This window comes from Quercus suber, unplaced genomic scaffold, assembly GCF_002906115.3.
Source record: "Quercus suber isolate HL8 unplaced genomic scaffold, Cork oak 2.0 scaffold_80, whole genome shotgun sequence".
Classification (NCBI taxonomy): Eukaryota; Viridiplantae; Streptophyta; class Magnoliopsida; order Fagales; family Fagaceae; genus Quercus; species Quercus suber.
The window spans coordinates 507,828-528,131 of NW_027069545.1; positions in this window are offsets into that span (position 1 = coordinate 507,828).

Below are 20,304 nucleotides of genomic sequence, written 5' to 3' on the forward strand. Positions count from 1 at the left end.
CCTAAGTTATAGTGAGGACCCCGGTAAAAAGACTCAGCTTTTGGCTGAGTAAAAGGAAAACTAGCAAGCAAGAATATATGTATTGAGCGGCAAGAAAGCAGCAAAGGAAAACAATGTAATAAAGAAACACATGAAATAACTGTTAAGGATCCTCTAATCAGTATGAAATATTTCATTATTTTTTTTAATTGTGAATTACAATATGCTCACTAAGACGTGATACAAATAAGCCTCTAAGATTTGCAAAGTTTGAATCATTTTGAATCCAAGTATGTACTAGTGGCTGTTTCTGGGATACTGGGAGATATTTCCTAACTTTCTTTAAATTTTGACAGAGTTTTCTCAGTGATTCTATTATGATTTCACTATTGCTGAATCCCCCTTGATGTTGGCTGCTTCCCCCCTTTTATAATGTCATTCTAGGGTTCAATGTACCATTGATTCTCCCCCCCGGCTCCCTGGGTATTAGAGCCCCTGTTATGCCAGCCATTCTGATGGCTGGTTCTTTCCTTGTTTCTTATTTTTTTTCTCTTTTCATGCTGTTTCCCTAAAAGTCACTTGCTGACTTTCCATTCTGGGGCGTCCTCAGGTAGCTGACCTTCAATCTCTTTTCTTTCAAGGGTTCTTACCTTTTAGGCTCAGCTTTTGGCTGTCCTTCCTGCTGTCCATTTTCCTAGCTGAGCAAAATCCATTCCTGCTGGGTTGAAGGTTTTCCCAGCCATTTCCCCTTATCGTTCTTCATTCTGGGTTCCCTGAGGTACTAGCCTTTTATTCATGAATTGTCACTCTCCAAGCTTTCTGGTTCTTCGCTGCACCACTGGGTGCTTGAGAAGGACATATCTGTTTTTTGTTTCTTGTATTTCGTGGAACCCCTTTTGAGTTGCCTCAATCCTACTTTAGCTGTGCTGTACGTCCCAAGGATCCTGAGCCTGTGGCAGCATTTGGGTATCCCGACCCAGTTCTTTTACTGGATTTTGTTGGATTTTTTTAATGGCCTTTTTTATTGGAAATCTGAACATACATAGGGCCTTGATGTCAATTCTTCTTGTTGCACGAATTGGGCCTTCTTTACTTTTCATGGAATGAGTTTTCTTGTGAAATTTTAGACCTCAACAATTGGTAAGGGCAATATTTACATACATTTTCTTAGGTAAGAGTAAGATTATTACATGGATCAAAATTTGCTTCATTATCAAAGAACTTTAATAGTGTTACAACCTAAAATAAAATAAAAAATTTACATTATCCAACAATGTAATATCACTTTCAGCCAAAAAGGAAATAGAAAAAAAAGAAAGAAAAAAAGAGAGACAATGTTAGAGCATTAGTTCTTTTGATTGTAAGATTGTTCTTTTCAACCAATAAAACACTTATTCAGCAAAAAAAAAAAAAAAAAAAAAAAAAAAAAAAAAAAAAAAAAAAAAAAAAANTGTATATATAAAAGCTTATTGTTTATAGTTGCTAAATTTTTTTAGCAATAGCAACTTGAATAAATATTGTTTTGGGCATTTGAAAATGTACAATCTCAATTCGGAGGGTTTTACACCCCCCTCAATGCTAACGCTTTACAACTTATTGGAGCTTTGTTTCTAAACTTCAAATCGTTTAGTTTATTCAACTTTGTTACTCTCTCTCTCTCTCTCTCTCTCTCTCTTTGGTGGACGACAATGGCTTCGAGGATGAAAAGCGATGGCGAAGATGGTGGATTGACGATGGTTGTTGGGGTTGGCTCGCGATTGTTGAGTTTTGGTGGTTCCAATTTCTATGGTGGGTTGTTTGTGATGGTGGTTATGGGTCATTTTTATTTAGTGATGCTCATGGGGTTGAATTGTTTTGGGTTTGAATTGGTTCAGTGGTGTTAGGTGGCAGTGTGGGTTGGTTTCAGTTTTGATGGTTGCTTTTAGCTTCAGTTGCTGCATAGTTGGGTTTGAATCGGTGGGTGGTGCAAGAGAGAGAGAGTAGAAGAGGCAACGAGAGAAGAGAGAGATGGGTTGTTTATTTATATTACCATATTATTGGTGTAAGGACCAGATTTGAACTACCAGCCCACTACGTGGATGGAGTTAGGCCCAAAAAGCCCAAAACAATGAATTTATAGAGAATGAGTTGGAAAAATGGGTTTTAATTAATCAAACAAATGCTAAAATGGGTTCAGATGATAAAAAAAATGAAAAGAGGAAGGTTTGTATTGAAGAAAAATCGTCATTGGCAAGGTCCGAGGATGTCTGTTCTTATTTATTATTCAGGATTGGTTACAAATTTGGTTCCTGAGTGCTATAGTATTTTCCTTTTCCTTTTTCGATCCCCTTTTTTTGTTGCCTCCATCTTCTTTTATATCATCTTTTTCTTTTCATTCCCACCTTACACATGCATGCTGGAGGGTTGGTGTTGATACCTGAACAGTGTTGTTTAGGCCCTCCCCTAAGTCTCTATATTGTAGCTGTAAGGCTGAAACAACACTGTTCAGGTATCATCTCCATATTAATAAGACCAGAGAGTTAGTTGTAGTGCATTTAATGCGGAAGTAGCAACTTTCTCCTTAGATTTTTAGGGTACTTTCCTATCTGATATCTCTACGATACTTATCAACTCCAACGAGACTTCTTGGAACATCACCCTGAGCGATAGACAACCTTTTTGGACCTCGACATCAATCAGTCGAGGATGAATTTATCCTCAGCCCGCCCTCTTGAGCCATTATGGTCAAAGTTAACCTCTATTTACTAACACAGTCTTTTTTAATAAAGATTTATTCTTCTTGGACAACTCCTTGTCCTCGGGTTGGGTCACAAACCCGTAACACAAACAAATGATGGGCTTCCGGGCCCAATATTCCTATAATTGGGTAATCTTTATATATTAAGAAGATTTAGGAAGTTAGTTATGACTTTAGAAAATGTCAAAAAATGCCCATGATCTAATTATATAGTCTTTATTCCTAAAAAAAAAAAAAAAAAAAATTAAGACTAACATTATAATTCAACAAAATTCAAAAACAAAAAACTACCGGAAAAAAAAAGTCTCAATTTAACTTCCCACTAGATAAATTTAAGGTTTTTTTTTTTTTCCTAAAAATTAGCGCACATTTTTTATTTAGATATATCTCATATATGTTTGATATATTTTTTAAGAAATTTTTGGGTACTCTTAGGCCTCGTTTGGGAGGAGGGAATGGAATGGAATTGAAAGAAATAAAAAGAATAATTTTATAATATTCTTCACTTCTCTTGTTTGGGAGTTTTAATGGAGAGTATAGAAAGTCCATTCTCTTGTTTAGGAGTTTATGTGGGAGGGAATGAAATGGGTAAGAGGGAACACTCATTCCTCTCTATTCTTTTAAAACCTCAAATTTTCATTCCTTTCGAAATTGAAGGGAATGAGAGAGAATGAAATTAGATTTAATGATTTTTTTACTAAAACTTCCAAAATATCCCTATATATTCAACCCTTTATTTTAAAATAGAGGTCTAATAGTAATATTGTCATAAAATGATTCAATTCCATTCCCTCCATGTTAGGGGTGTCCATGGGTCGGCCTAGGTCGTGTTTGTGCCCAACCCGAACTCGACCCGATAGACTCGGGTGGGAGAAATCAGAACCCACAACCGACTTATGTGGAGCTTCGGATCAGCCGAATTGAGTCTTGTCAGTTTTTGGTGCATATCGGTCGGTTTCGAGTTTGCTACAAGGGGTTGAAATTTGGCCTGATTTTGGTTAAAATCTTGCTAGAGAGATAGATCTGGCTGGATATATCGAGATCTAGCAAATATTCCTTCATATCTTTCGAGAATTGGCCGAGATCTCGTTATATTTGTCTAGATCTAGTTGAGATCTCATTATATTGGCGGAGTTTTAGTTTAGACTTACTAGTTTTTCGCCGGAACACAAGATTTGCGACTGGAAGAGAGATAGGCATTGTGCTGGTTGGGTTCTTCGGTTTCTCAGGCAATCAAACTGAGACTCAAACTGATTGTATCGAGTCTTCATGCCAGTAACCTGCAGTCGACCGAACCACTGCTCAGATTGGGCAGTTATCGGGTCGGAGATTGTTGGGCTGGTCGGATTCTTCGGGCTGGGTGGGTGTTGGAGAGCCCTACTCTATGTTATTTCCAAACAAAATTACTTACATTCCATTCATTTTCATTCATTAATTTTAAAACATCCAATTCATGGTTACTTAATTCCATTATTATCCATTTCTTTTCCTTACTTAAATACATTTTATTCCATTTCATTTATTTCCATCCCCTTATGATCATTTCATTTCATTCCTTTATAAACTCTCAAACAAAACCTTAGAGTATGGTGAAATAGTGCTCTCTTCTTATATTCATGGTGGACTTCATCATAAATATGAGAAGAAAGAACATCATTTTATGTGCTCTAAGTAGGGGTGTCCACGGGTCGGGCCGGGTCGGTTTTTAACCTCGCCCGAACTCGACCCGCCAGAGTTGGGTGGACAGAACACTGACCTGAGACCGACCATCGGCGTCAATCGGTCGGATCAGTTTTGGGTTTGGGTGAAGATCGGGTTTGCTCGGGTGGAGATCAGGTTGTCGCCGAAGCTGAAAAATGTTGCTAGAATTTCTAAAATGTCGCCGGAATCTGCAATATGTCGTCGGAATCTGCAAAATGTCACTGGAAAATGTAAAAACTCACCAGATCTGCATCAAAATGGTCGAAATTTGCACCAAAATCGTTGAAATCTGCTGGAAATGGCTAGATCTCACCACATATGGTTGAGAACTCGCTGGATCTCCTCGAATTTGAGTGCGATTTCGCCGGATTTGTATATAACTTTCCACAGGTCGGGTGGCTCGAGTTTTGGAGAAGAAAACCCGCCACTCGACCCGCCAGCGTCGGGTCTTGGGCGTAAAAACCCGAAGTCGACCGACGGGAGCGTTGGTTCGGGCTGAACTCAGGTGGAGATCGAGCGGGTTGGTCGATCCGGCGGATCACGGGCGGGTCTGGACACCCCTAGCTCTAAGAGCATCTTAGGAACTCCATTTTAATATAAAAAGTCAAAAAAATCAATTGCTCATTTGATAACCTTTCCTTTTATCGATAAATCTTACATCTTATCTCTTTATTTTCTATTGAAAAAAAAAATCACTTTTATTGTTCCATAATCCGTACTACTTTGATCTTTTTTTTTTTTTTTTTTTATTTGCAGGGACTGAGGCGAAGGCTAAGGCTGCTTCGAGTAGAGCCATTTCTTCTTCGCTCACGATTTCGATCTCGATAGGGATCTCGGAAGAAACGCTCTTTGTGGTGTTGCTTTTGTTGAGGGGTAACTCGGAGAGTGACTCGGTCTCGCTCATTCTGTGAGTCTCGGCGTGGAGAAATGACCGTTGGGATCGCCACGCTTTAGGGGCAAGTCATCGCAACACCTGTATTGTCTTGTTCTGTGCACTCTTTATCAGTTTATGTTTTAATTTTGAGTTCAACGGAGGGTGGCCGTTGCGTGTGAAACACTTATACCTCAACTCTACGGCGCGGGCTAGCAAGGAGACCAACGTCTGTATCTGCTTTGAATATCAGCATTCCTTTTCCTTTTTTTATCAATTTTTTAGATGAACTTTTATCATTTTAGTAAAAATTGGAATAGTCATTACATTATGTGTTTATTACACTTTAGGAAAACATGTCCTAAAGTAGCGTTTGGATCCCACATCCACATTTTGCGTTTTGAGTTTTGCCTTTTTTTTTTATTAGTGCCTCTTGCACTATTAATGGGACATGAACAGTGCATTAAGGCAAATGAACAATATTTTGTGAGTGTGAACAGTAATCAAAAATTAATTTTTTATTATTTTCAGTTTTCAATTTTTAGCAAAATAAGCGGTATCCAAACGCACTCTAAATTCCTAAAATTTGTATAGAGTTCATTTTATATTTTTAAACTTTTAAATTTTTTTTTTTACCTCTAAACTATTATAAGAGATTAAATTCTGTAAGAATGTGGTGTAAAACTCATGTTTTATCTCTTCAATCCCAACATACCACATCATCTTATTATATATTTAAAAATAAGCACAACCACACTCAATTAATTATAATACTCATATATAAATACAACAAAATTGAAAGTTTATTAAGATGTTATTAGTTATGGTATAATGTATTGAATTTTAAGTAAAATATTGATGTGACAATCTCTTATTGGATGGTGTAAAACATGAGTTTTACACCCCATCCTTACCAAATTCGGACTCCTATTATAAACATTACATTTTTACCTTTTTGACTTTTGTCCACAATTGTAAACTTTTAACTTATTTTTACATGAAGTCGTGTGTGTCTATATATATATATATATATATATAAATAAGTTGGGTTTAAGTTATACGTGCTGTAACTCTAAGCAATGTTACATCACCCAATAACTTGTTTTGAATTTTATATTTTGAAAATTCAACCGTTAAATTACATGTTCTATATATTCTTAACATGTATGCCAAATTTCATGCCAATTGGATGTAATTTAGCATTCGATCCATAAAAACATTTTTTATGCATTATTTTAAACTATAAAAACTTGAATTTAAATAATTAATTGATGACATTGCTATTACTATTGATCTTTGATCATCTTTAAATTTTGTAAGTATGAAGAGAATATACGAAGATAACGAAATCTAGCAGTGAAGTTATTAAAATTCACATCTAATTAAAAAAATATTGGGTAATATAACATTATTTAAAGTTACACCAGGTGTAACTTGAACCCTAGTGTAAAGGAACACTTAAGTTGAATAGGAAGCACGAAACTATTGGTCAAATGCATAATATGAAACATCTTTTTAAAGTTTACAAAAAAAATGCTCTTTTTAATATATTAGGGACAAAAAAATCATTTTAACATTTAAAGATAGAAAATATAACGTTTTTAATAGTTTATGGATGAATTTTTTTTTTCTTTCAGATTTAGGGTTTAAAAATGAACTTCATTGCAAACTTTAGAAACAAAAACAATATTTTTGATGAAATTTTATTAAGTTACCTCTAATTATACTACAAAAAGATCTAACAATGAATCTAATTGATGATACTTTAATAATATAATCAACAAAAAATAATGTGTTATGGTTATTGCAAATTTTATTGTATGAATTTACTGACTGATGTATCAATTTCTACACACAAGGAAAAAAAAAAGTAAAAATACTACCAATTTTACTAAAAAAAAAAATTGTAGGGATAAAAGCCCAAAGTCACATATTGGGCCTTGGGCTTGGTTCGAGGGCAGGGGCTGATCCGAGAAGTAACATATAATCTTGGATAACCCAATTTTAAAGGTCTTACAAGCAGAGAATGAATAGAAAGTGGCTCGAGGAGTGACTCCTCCTCGGACATGACATACGCGGCCTGCATCTGTATCCCAACGATTAGAGTGGTCTTCTAAGAAGCTCTAGCAATAAGGATGAGCATCATACATTTATAAAGAATGATGGGGACATAGGAATACCTAAAGAAAGGCTGCCACCACCGCATTAAATGCAATGCAGCTACTTTTTTGGCCACATTTATGTGGAGGAGATCCTTGAAACAGTGTTGCCTTGATCACCGTGACTCACAAAGGGCTAAAGAAGGCTTCTAATGGGACAAATACTCAAGTGAGGGCTTAGATGATCAACAGGTGTAGGATCAAGATGGTTCGGAGGGGACTATATAATGCGAGAGACCACCCACAGGAAAGGGATCGGAAAAAATAGAGAAAAAACACTGTAGCTATTAGGACTACAATTGTAATTCAGACTCATTGATTTGTATAAGCATTAGCCTCCTCGGCAATACTTTTGCCCAATCTTATGTACCTTGTTCTTGCATGAAATGTTTTTCAAACCCATACTAGCCATTGTAATATTCACTTAGGCCTAATTCTTTAATCTACACTCTACAAATTTATTGTGCTGGGCTCATTAACCCAAAATCCCATACATATTGGGCTTGGGCTGCAAATCGTGCCCTTACAAAAATAATTACAAACTAACAGAATAATAATTGTAATTTATGTAATTTCTTAATTAATTTTTTATTTTGATTTAAAAGTTGATACATCAATTTGTAAAACTTATAAAATAAAATTATAATATTCCCAACATTTTTTATAAATAAAATTTTGAATTACTTTATTGTTTTATTATATTTAAAAGATGACATATCAATTGATAAGGTTTATATAATAAGTTGGTAGTAATCATACCATCATTTGAAAAAAAATGATAATTAATTTAATTTTAGTCTTCCCATTGAAAGTTGAAATAAACTGTTTTCACTTTTAGAATGTAGATTGAAAGGATGCTTTTACTATGATGAGACACTCAGTATGTGGTGGGACCATTCATCGAACATTAACCAAACGGGGAAGATCTATATGTCAAGCAATTTGAAAATGCAAGCTAAGCACATGAAATAAGCACTTAGACGAAGCTGAACGAAACCCATATTAGGGCATGCATGGCATATTCCTTACGGGACAAGCTAAGCTCAAGAAGGAAGCAGAGGCTGCAATTTTCTCTCTCACTTGAAATTTGCTGCCACATACCATATATGGGCTTCTTGGGTTTGGGCTTTGTAAGTATTAGTATTATTTCAAGCTATTTTCATACCCGGTTATGTATCTTGCGCTTCACAAGAGTACATTTATNTCTTGTATTTTCAACACATTTTCAAGCTTCCAAATTTTATTGAGGCACTATTAATTGAAGTGATATATTTATTTACAATTATATTTGTGCATTTTGCAATCTTTTACTATTTCTTTAGTCATTCAACAGTATTAGTTCTTTTTTTAGTCTAACATATGTTCATTGAGTAGATGTCATTAAGATCCTTCCGGGGCATTTTGAATGAAAAATAATGATATTTGTTTCTTTATTAAGATCCTTCTTGAGGCACAAGTAAATTTAATTCAATTTTAAGTCCTTGGTGTGCCAACAAATATGGTTGGACTTCACTCTTATATTGAAATTCTGATGACTTTTTTTTTTTTTTTTTTTAATTTGATAGCTATAATGGAGGAGTCAGATTTAAATCTTCGATGTTTTGAAAAAAATCAAGATATGCTAATTAATTGTGTTACAAGGCTCTTGACATCTAATGAGCTTCTTAGATGTTATTATATCCAAAGAAATTCAAATTTTGGGATTACATTTGATATGAATGGGATTGGTAAGACCACCGTACAAAAGCTCTTTACATTCACTGTAATTTTTATATTTATATTTGAAAATTGACCTTATATATACATATAACACATATAAAAACTCATAAATTAATACCATGTATATACTATTAACTTATTAATTTTTACTATTATCTTTTATTAACACTTTTTTAATACACAGTCTTTTTTGTTATTATCAACTTCAATATTTAGAAATTATGGTGAAATTATTTTACATAAGGGCATATTTGGTAGATTACAATATACACTGCAATGTAATAGTTATTATGGGGATAAAAGCCCAAGGCCCTATTTGAAAACTAAAAATGTGTCCGAAGAGGAGTAGATGATTGAGAAGGATTCCAGACGGGAGAAATATGCCTGGAAATGATCTAAGAATATAGTCCGAAGAATGTGTCAATTGTCCGAATGGTATGTCCTCCTTGGACATGATGAATATCGATCAAGCAAATACTTGGGAGGCTTGAGTGACCTTCCTAGCAATTCCAATGATAAAGATAAACTTCAAGCGCATACGAAGATGATAAGAACAGAGAAATATCTGAAGAGAAAAGCTGCTACCCCCATATTAAATGTACTGCAACAACTTTCCTGGCAACATTAATGTGGAGAAGACTCTTGAACAGTGCAGTCTCAACTATTGCCACTCAGGGAGTACCGACGAAAATACCTGATGGGACGTATATTCAAGTGAACGTTTAGATGAAGAACAAGTGTACAACTAGGATAGTCTAGGCGAGAACTATATAAGCACAAGAGACCTCTTACAGAAGGGGGGATCGAAAGAAGAAAAAAGAAAGGAAACAAGAGTGACTGTAGTTCTGATAATTGTATTAGCCTTTCAAATACTAATTTATCTCTTCAGACATCAATCTATTTGAATTTCACGTGTGTTTTTATACTTGTTAATCCTTTGTAATCTGTACGAGACGTTGCTTAGATCACTTAGTCTAGCTCTTTCACCCACTCTCTACAAATTTATTGTGTTGGGCTTGTTAGACTCATATCCCATATCTTTTGGGCTTGGGCTACAAACTAAGACCCTACAGTTATTCATATGGTTTAGCTATTCTTTAGTTTGGTAATGTTTTTATTACAATAAATTGTCATTCCTTATGTTATTCCTTTATAAAAGATTTGTAATAGCTATTTCGCAATCGGTGCAATAGTTTTTGAAATTAATATATTTTCAAATAAACAAACTTTTCATATATATATATATATATATGTAACAATTATAAAAATAAAAAATAATAATAAAAATTAACTCATCTTTCTTTTAAATTTTAAAAATATTATTTTAAAGGTAATATAATTATATGAATAAGATATTTCCAAAAATAAGATATTACAACCAAACCTACGAATAGGTTTAGTTATTCCATCACAACATATTTTATTCCCAGTAATAAAAATTAAAATTCCAATTTTAATTCTCATCCAATGTACCAAATTTGCCCTAAGTTTTGTCCAACAATTAACATGGAGAATAACGAAGCCATGAAAAAAAGTTATGAATGATACCCAAGAGAGAGAGGGGGATCTAGGAATTTTATTTTATTGTTATGTATTTATTATTTAGGTTAAAGGAATAGTTATTATAGCCATTTTTAAGTAAGAAAATATTTATTTCTAAGGAAAAATATTACTTGTAATAAAAACGCAACCAAATAATTGAATAATTATTCCTAAGAATTAGGTATTACATTATATAGCCTATTATAGCGTACTAAGGGTATGTTTGGTAGACTGTAATAGCAATTGTAATGTAATAAGTATTCATATGGTTTAGCTTTACAGTTGTTTGGTTATGTTTTTATTACTTGTAACAATCATTCCATATGAATCTCTATTCCTTAAAATGAGGAATAGACATTCCTTATTAAAAGTACTGAATCCCTATTCCCTTGCTAAACGTAATATGCTCTGGTTAAGCAAAATTCCCAAAATTTCCAAAATGTCCCCACTACCCACGTCTTCTCCAAAAATTTCTTTCTCCTTGCTCTGTTAACAAAAATCCCAAAATCCCCTACTACCCGTATTTTCTCCAAAATTCCTTCTCTTTGCTCTGTTGACAAAATTTCCAAAATCCCTCACTACCTGCATCTTCTCCAAAATTTCATCTCCTTCCCAAATTTTCCATCTCCCTCCTCTCTAAAATTTTATTTTCCCGCTACTAGAGATCTATTTATATGGGTATTGTCTTTCTTTCACCCTCAGTTGCTGCTCCCTCTTCTCAAGGAAATTTTTTTTTCCTTCTTCCCTTAGGTCTGCGATTTCCACAGGTATTGCAACCTCTCTCTCTTCTTTTCTCATCTATTTGTATGGGTATTTCCTTTTACTCACCCACTGCTTTCTCTTCTCAGGATTTTTTTTCTGCCCATAGATCTACAATTTCTACAGGTACTGCCCTCTGTTTCTATGGTCCGTATCAATTTCTTTCTTTCTTTCTTTTTTTTTTTTTTTTTTTTTTTTACATTATATCAAATTTGCCATAGTTGATATTTGTATAGCTGTATAATTGATACTGCCCTCTGTTTCTGTTACCGTATCAATTTCTTTCTTCTTTCTTTTTTTTTTTTTTTTTTTTTTTGACATTATATCAAATTTGCCATAGTTGATATTTGTATAGCTGTATAATTGATATTGCCCTCTGTTTCTGTTACCGTATCAATTTCTTTCTTCTTCTTTTTTTTTTTTTTTTTTTTGACATTATATCAAATTTGCCATAATTGATATTTGTATAGCTTTGAGGTTCTATGAAACTGAGATTAGAGACAATGACCGTGAACCTATAGCCAATCTAAAGCATATCAATAATATATATATATATATTAATAAAAGATTTTTATTTCAGCTGTGCATTTTGGCATTATATTTAGGAGTATGTATATATATATATATATATTAACGTGTTTGATATATTCCATATGTAATCTGTGGGGATGACTTTAAATAATCAAAATTCAGAATTTTAAAATCAATTAATTAATATTAGGAGGCAGAGAATTGAAATTTATCTATTGAAGTGTGGTTCTATGTTAAAGTTATCTATTAAGTGTGGAAGTTATCTATTGAAGTGTGGGTTTGTGTCAAATTTATCTATTGAAGTGTGAACATTAGTCTCAAGGAATTTGATTTTGGGTTACCCATGCACTTGGTATTGTGGTTATTCATATTTAATATATTATTTTAATTATCATCTTGTTCAATTATTTAAATTGTGTAGAAATTTTATTAATAGTATTGTGAATTTGTTCAATGCTATTGTTTGCAGTTATGGCCCGTTTGAGTTTAGCAACAAGGAATAGGATAAAGAAAAGGAAGTTGGTTTTGGTTGTGATGTTTTGTTGGATATGTTGCACATTGTTAGTATGTTTTTCAATTATTATGCTTTATGTAGAGTACCGTGTTCGAAAAAGATCATTGAAAGCAACATATGGTCATGATTTTCATTCAAGGAGAGGGGAAATTCACCGTTTATGCTATGAGAGTGATGAAACTTGCATTAACCAACTTAGGATGAATAGAAATGCATTTACCAGGTTATGTGATATGCTTGAAACAATAGGTGGCTTAAAAGATACAAAACACATGTTAGTAGATGAACAAGTTGCCATGTTCCTACATACACTAGCTCATCATGCAAAAAATCGAGTCATAAAACACCATTTTAGGCGCTCAGGAGAGACAGTGAGTAGATATTTCAATGATGTGTTACATGCTATCATACGTTTACAAGGAGAGCTATTTAAGAAACCAGAGCCAGTTCTTGAAAATTCTTCAGATGAGAGATGGAAATGGTTTAAGGTATCCAACAACTTGAATTTTCTTTTCAAGTTATGAAGTAGAAATATTGAATAAATTGCTGATTGCATTTTTTTGGTTGTAACTACAGAATTGTTTAGGTGCATTAGATGGAACATATATTAGGGTGAGAGTGCCTTTAGAAGACAACCTAGGTACCGAAATCGTAAGGGGGAGATTGCCACAAATGTACTAGGAGTTTGCTCACAAGACATGCAATTTTTATGTTTGCCTGGTTGATGTGTGTTTTTTTTTTTTTGGTTTCTCATTGGTTGGTGTAGGGACTCAGTTTTAGAAAAGTTCCCCAATAATACATTTTTAGAGAGTGGACCGAAGGTTTAGGTCCTAACAGACTAGCAACGGAATACAAATCACTTCTTTCTCATTGAAGGGGAGTGAGCCCAGTTTACAACTAATGTTAGCTCCTCGGACTCGTCCGAGGAGACCCCTCTCCCTGATACTAACATCCCCCCTCAGTTCTTCTATGGCCTTCTTTTGAATGATAAAAAAAAAAAAGTCCCTTTCATAAAAAAAAAAGCCTCCTCCTAGTTCTTTTTCTCGCCTTTCTTATATCATTCCTCTTTCTCCTATCTTCTCTTTCCTTCTGTTGATCATCCATTAGCCTCCGCTCTGACCCCCCGTCCCATCAGAGGTTTTATCCATACTCAAGTGGCTCACCATGATCGATGTTGCCCTGCCAAGGGGTTCCATCCCCATTAATGCGGCCAGGGGGGTTAGGTGAACGAATTCAACGCGGAGGTGACAGCTCACCTAAGGCTTGTTCCTTCGTTGTGCTCCTGTCGCCGACGCGTGGCACTGGGTCCTCTCCTTCTCGGATATTCAAGGAGTCCTTTGGGGTGGTCCTCGTGTTTTTCCGAGGTCTCGGACGCCCGAGAACAGGGTCATCCTCGGATATGCTCCTCAGAAGTTGGTCTTCGCGCTTTCGTCCTCGGACCCATCTAGCGTCCTCGGCGTGGGCCATTTGGGCCCGACTTGGAGTGGGCCAAGGCTACCCGATTTTCTGGCCCCACAGTTGGAATTTTGGTTGAATTCCCTACAGCTTGGATTGCAAGTATAATGCAATTCACTATAGTTTTTGCATTGGTTCTCTCCTTTTTATTTTTTATTCTTTATTGTGTGTGTGATTCTTTATACTTTGCTTTATAGTGTAATAATAAAAAGCACTTCCTTATGCTCTGTGATTTCTAAAGTGTGTGTATGTGTGTGTGTTTCTCTACCTTTTGCTTTATGTTTTGTGATTTCTATAATAGTATTGTAAATCTATTCAATGCTATTGTTTGCAATTATGACCTGTTTGAGTTTAGCCATAAGAAATAAGATAAAGAAAAGGCAATTAATTTTGGTTGTGATGTTTTGGTTAAATATGTTGCACATTAGTAGTATGTTTTTCAATTATTATGCTTTATAGTGAGTATTGTGTTCGAAAAATATCATTGAAAGCAACATATGGTCATGATTTTCATTTGAGGAGAAGGGAAATTCACCGTTTATACAATGAGAGTGTCAAAACTTGCATTAACCAGCTTAGGATGAATATAAATACATTTACCAGATTATGTGATACGCTTGAAAAAATAGGCCACTTAAAAGATACAAAACACATGTTAGTAGATGAACAAGTTGCCATGTTCCTATATACACTAGCTCATCATGCAAAAAATTGAGTCATAAAACATCATTTTAGGCACTTAGGAGAGACGGCTAATAGACATTTCAATGATGTTGGATACCTTAAACATCATTTTACATGTTGTCTTACGTTTACAAGGAGAGCTATTTAATAAACCATAGCCGGTTCTAGAAAACTTTTTAGATGAGAGATGGAAATGGTTTAAGGTATCCAACAATGTGGATTTTATTTTCAATTTATGAAGTAGAAATATAGAAGAATTGGCTAATTGCCTTTTTTTTTTTTTTTTTTTTTTTTTTTTTTTTTTATTCTATATTTTTTTNATTTATTTATGTTTTGCCTAGTTAGGAAGGCTCTACTGTTGATGGTAGAGTGCTTCGAAGTGCAATTGGTAGGAAGAATTGATTGAGAGTTCCTCGAGGTAAGAGAAATAGGTTGCCTACTAATTATTAATTTTTAAAAAGTCATACACTCATTATATTAAAGACATTACAAAATATGGGTTATTACTATCTTGTTAATGCTGGCTATACAAATGGTGAGGGATTTCTTGCCCTATACAAAGGACAATGATATCACTTAAATGATTGGAGAGATGAACAACAACCAAGAACCCCAGAAGAGTTCTTTAGTATGAAACATTCTTCAGTTAGGAATCTTATAGAGAGATATTTTGGATTGCTTGGTGATTCTTAGGAGTCCTTTATTCTTTCCAATTAAGACACAAAGTCGGATTATTATGGCATGTTGCCTTCTCCATAACTTCAAAAAAAGAGTGATGCTTGTGGACCCATTAGAAAATAAATTGGGCAATCATGAGTAGTTGACTGAAGGATTTAAAGGTGATACAATAACACATATTGAATGGAGTGGATGGAGAACCAATTTGGCAAATGAAATGTCTAATAAATGGAGAAATAGGAGAGAAATTTAGTGTAATAATATAATACTTTGGTTTGTGACTTTTCCATGTATGGTTCTCTTGAGTTAATAAAGTTTTTTATTATCCAGTAATTGCATTGGTGTTTAACTGTTTATTATGTGTGTTTAAGCTTTTGCATATTATTTACATTTTATTTTATCATCTTGCCATTTTTTGTTAGTATATTAGCTACATTATGATTTGTCTTTTTAGATATGGAATCAACTACACTTAATTTTCAAGATCCTTCTAAACGAAAGTGGACACCTGTTGAAGATATAAAACTAGTGGAGGCTTTGGTAGAATATCGCTATGAAAAAGAAGCTAACCTTGAGAATAAGTTTAAGCCTAAATATTTGAAAATCTTGGAAGGAAAGATTTCTACCAAATTACCTAATACTGGGTTAAGAGCAAAACCACATATTGAATCAAGAATGAGGACTTTGAAAAGAGAATTTCAAGTTATCCATGAAATATTGACTAGGCCTAACACAAGTGGGTTTGGATGAAACAATGTAAGGAATTGTGTTATTGTTGAAAATGATGTATGGGATTCTTATGTCTAGGGGTTCACCATCTTATGGATTCGTGTATTTTATCTCTCTCTCTCTCTCTCTCTCTCTCTCTCTCTCATTTCATCTTACCATTTTTATATTTTTGTTAATTGTTTTATAGAGTCATAACGTGGCAGCTACTTGTAGAAACAAATCATTTCCGTACTATGAAGACTTTTGCATTGTGTATGCAAAAGATCATTCTATTGTTAAAGATGCTCAAACACTTGTAGATATTTTTGAATAACTAGAAGCATTGAAAAGTGATGACAAATTAGATGATTTTCATGAAGACATGGATTGCACGCAAATTCTCACTCCTAGTTGTAAAGGGGAAGAACAAAATGCTCGAAAAAGGAAAAGAAGAATTCAAAGTGGTGAAGATAATATGGTAGAAGCGATGAAAGAAGTTACAATTATTCTTACTTCTCAATTAAAGGATGCATTAGATAATCGTAGCAAGGCAGTCATTGGATTAGTAGCAGCTGAAAGCATGTCCAAATCAATGAGGAGTTACTAAAAATACTTCGCCTTACAACTAAAGAGCATCACAAGACAGCTAAATTGATTACTTGTCAACATGAACTAACAGATATTTTCATGAGCAAGCTAGATGCTAAATGAGATATTATGTTATTGAAATTTGATATAACTTGGCATTTTGAGACTCTTAGTGGTTGGATTATTTTTTTTTAGGGAACATGTTATTTTTTATGTTATTGAAATGACATTTGATGAATAACATATATAATTGTCCATATTGTCTTTTAGCTAGATTTCTAGAGAAGCAAATACTAATGTTATACTCTTGCATAATAGTTACTTAAAAATGGAGTAGCATGCTATTTTAAATGCTCTTTTGGTTTTGTTTCTTTTGTTGATGTTATTTGTAAAGAAGTTAGGTTGTTAGCTCAGGTGTAGTTCTCATGTTTTGCAATAAAATTTTATATAGTTATCAAAACAAAAAACAAAAAAAAGAACCACAATTATGCAAATGTGGACAAAATGTTTGTTCACACATTAGGGAGTATTTTATCATAGTTCAAGACTGTGTTTGTTGGCCAAATTTTAGAAGTTTGGATTTTATAGGCGTGGGACACTTTGATAGAAGAATGGAGTATGACCAGGAACGGAACTAGGATTCGAAGTTGGGAGGGGCCAAAGTATAAACACAAAAAAGTTAATGAAAATCAAAACTAACATCTACTCAAGCTTTGTCGAATTTCACCCCATTTATTAACATTATAATCTCATATTTTCACAATTTGGATTGATTCTAATTTAATCGGAGGTAGTTTTTTGGAATTTTGTTTGAAAATTTTCATGAATTGAGACATCAGCACTAGAGACAATGCTGCATTATCAGCTTCAAATTACTTGTAATTTTTTATCTTTACAAAAATCAAATATTATAGATAATTTTCCCATCATCAACAATTCAAATAAAAGTTTCATTATTTCCATATTATATAGCTCTATAGTTTCAAAATTTAGTCCAAAAAATAAACCAAACAAACATACCCCAAAAGCTACAACAACATTAATGTTAATAAATTATTTTCTAAAAAAAGTTAATAATTCATAAAATAAACCAACAAACAAGCATTATCAATTAATAATATTTATTACTAACCACTGCACACATTTGATTCATAGTTCCCATAGGCTTCACTTTTTGATTGTCAGTTTCCAGTTTTTCTAATCTTTTTATTTATTTATTTTTTTATCTCATTTGTCCTTATTTGACCATCTCTTTTTTCAAATTCAAGAGTCAAGACTCAATCATTATTACAAAGGATGACTTCTTAAAAAGTACACAGTAAACTCACACACACAAAACACATTGGGGGGGGGGGGGGCATGGCCCCCCTCTGCCTTAACATGGGTCTGTCTTTGAGTATGAACATGATGATTTTGCCAATTTGCTTGCAGTTGGACACGCAGAGAAGCAAAACCTGTTTGAGAGAGAGATATTAAAGTGTATATATTATAATAAGGATATTTTAGGAAATTTGATTTAAAATACTTTCATTCGACCATCTTAAGATGTTATACCAAACATGTGGAATACAGATTCAAGGTTCTATTCATGTGCAGTCACCAACAAATGAATAGTAATAGTTATTCCATTACAGCATCTTGTATTTCATGGAATACCTAATCCTATTCCTATATAATCACCATTACAGTTTATCAAATGTGCCCTTAAGATTTTTACATCTCACCTAAGCAAATTGTTTATACTAGCAGCCCTACTTAAGGTTGGCAAAATTTGACACGACCCGTGAACCCGATACGACTAACTTGTTTATAAACATGTCATGAGTTGAAACTAAACGTGTTTGGGTCATATTCGAATCGACATTGCTGACTCATTTAATAAATAGGTTGTGTTTGTGTTTAACATGCGAACCCGTATGACCCGTTTAGCTTAGAAAAGTATTAGCTTTTGTTATTTTTGCTTAATATTTTGTTGTAATTATATGTTTATTATTATATTTATGGTTGTAATTGTATTTTAATTTTAGATTATAGGGATTGATAGCATGTTATTCTAGTCATGTATGCCTTATTAATTAAACAGGTTACTAAATGGGTCATTTATATTGAACTCTACATGACTTGTTAATTAAATGGATTAAACATGTTGTGTCAAGTCGACCTATTTAATAAACAGGTCCGATTAGGGTTAAGGATTCTTAAAATGTTTACTGAACAGGTCGGGTTCGGGTCAACCTATATAGCCAAATATTCATGGCTCAACACGACACGAACCTGACCAAAAAACACGAATTGCCACCCCTACCCTTACCCCAACAATCAATTTAATATGCACTTGGCTTATCATATTGCACTTGCCCTTGACATTCATCCCCAAAACTTGGGGAAATTACACGTTATCATCCTGAATTATACCCTATATTACAATTTGCACCATAAAATTTTTGAATATACGTTTTACATTCTAAATTATGACCCATGTTACACTTTGTACCCCGACGTTAAAAGTTTGTTATTAACTTGGATGGAAATTCAAAGTTTAGGATGTAAAGTGTAATCATGAGTATAGTTTAAAGTGGTAAAATGTAATTTTTCTATTATTTTGAAGGGATTGAGAAGAGGACCAATTAAGTCTTTTCACGCGGTGCTATATTTTTCTATCCAAGTTAACAACTAACTTGATGTTGGGTGCAAAGTGTAACAAGGATTATAATTTAGGGTGTAAATGTGCATTCAAAAAATTTATAGTGCAAAGTGTAATAAAAAGTATAGTTTAGAGTGTTAAAGTGTAATTTTCCCCCAAAACCCCTCCAATTGGAAATGTCTATAGAAAATGCCCACCATTTCTAGGATCACCACACCTTTGGCTAATTTGGCACAACAGCCTTCCCACCAAGAACTCCACACTGAGAAAAGTCATGTTTGATGACAGGGGTCCTCGTGTCTAAGCTCCAGGAATCAATATCTCATATCCCAAGAGAGTGCCCCTCGATAGCAACTATTTGGATAGAATTGGCCAACCAACAACTCCCACAGGGTTTCCAAAATCAATTTTTTAGCAAATTGGGTGAAGATGATGGTTACTTCCACATCTAGACCACATGCCATCTCGATATTAATTGGAAAGTGGCTTTCCCCTTTGCAGCTTGGGATATTTGGTCTACTCACAATAAAAATATCATGGGAGATCTACCCTTTGAGCATTGGTTTACTTCTCATTACCTGTTAAAACAAGGAAAACCAAGCAAAACAACATTCTTCATTGGTTGGAAGCCCCTTCCCCTTGGTTTCTTTAAACTCAACACTAATGGTTTTGCTTGTATACCGTAGATCTTGTATGAGCTTTTTACATAGATTTTGTTTTTTTAATGAGCGTTTTCACATTGACTTGGTCCAATAAAGTATAAACGGGTAAACCCCTAGAGACTTCCAATGACTATCTCAGAAAAAGCCCACAGATTCACGAAAACCGCTTTGAAATTCAATTTGAAGTTCTTTTCTTTGGCTAGTCCAATGAAATAGTAATGGTAAATTTTCCGTGCCAAACTTGCAAGTTACCACAATTGTCAAGTTTTTGCGGCACACTTTCAATTCAAAGTTAGAAACACAAGTCCCGTTAGAGAATTGTACGATTCATAAATGCGACAATTAATTAAACAAAATGTTAACAAATAAACAA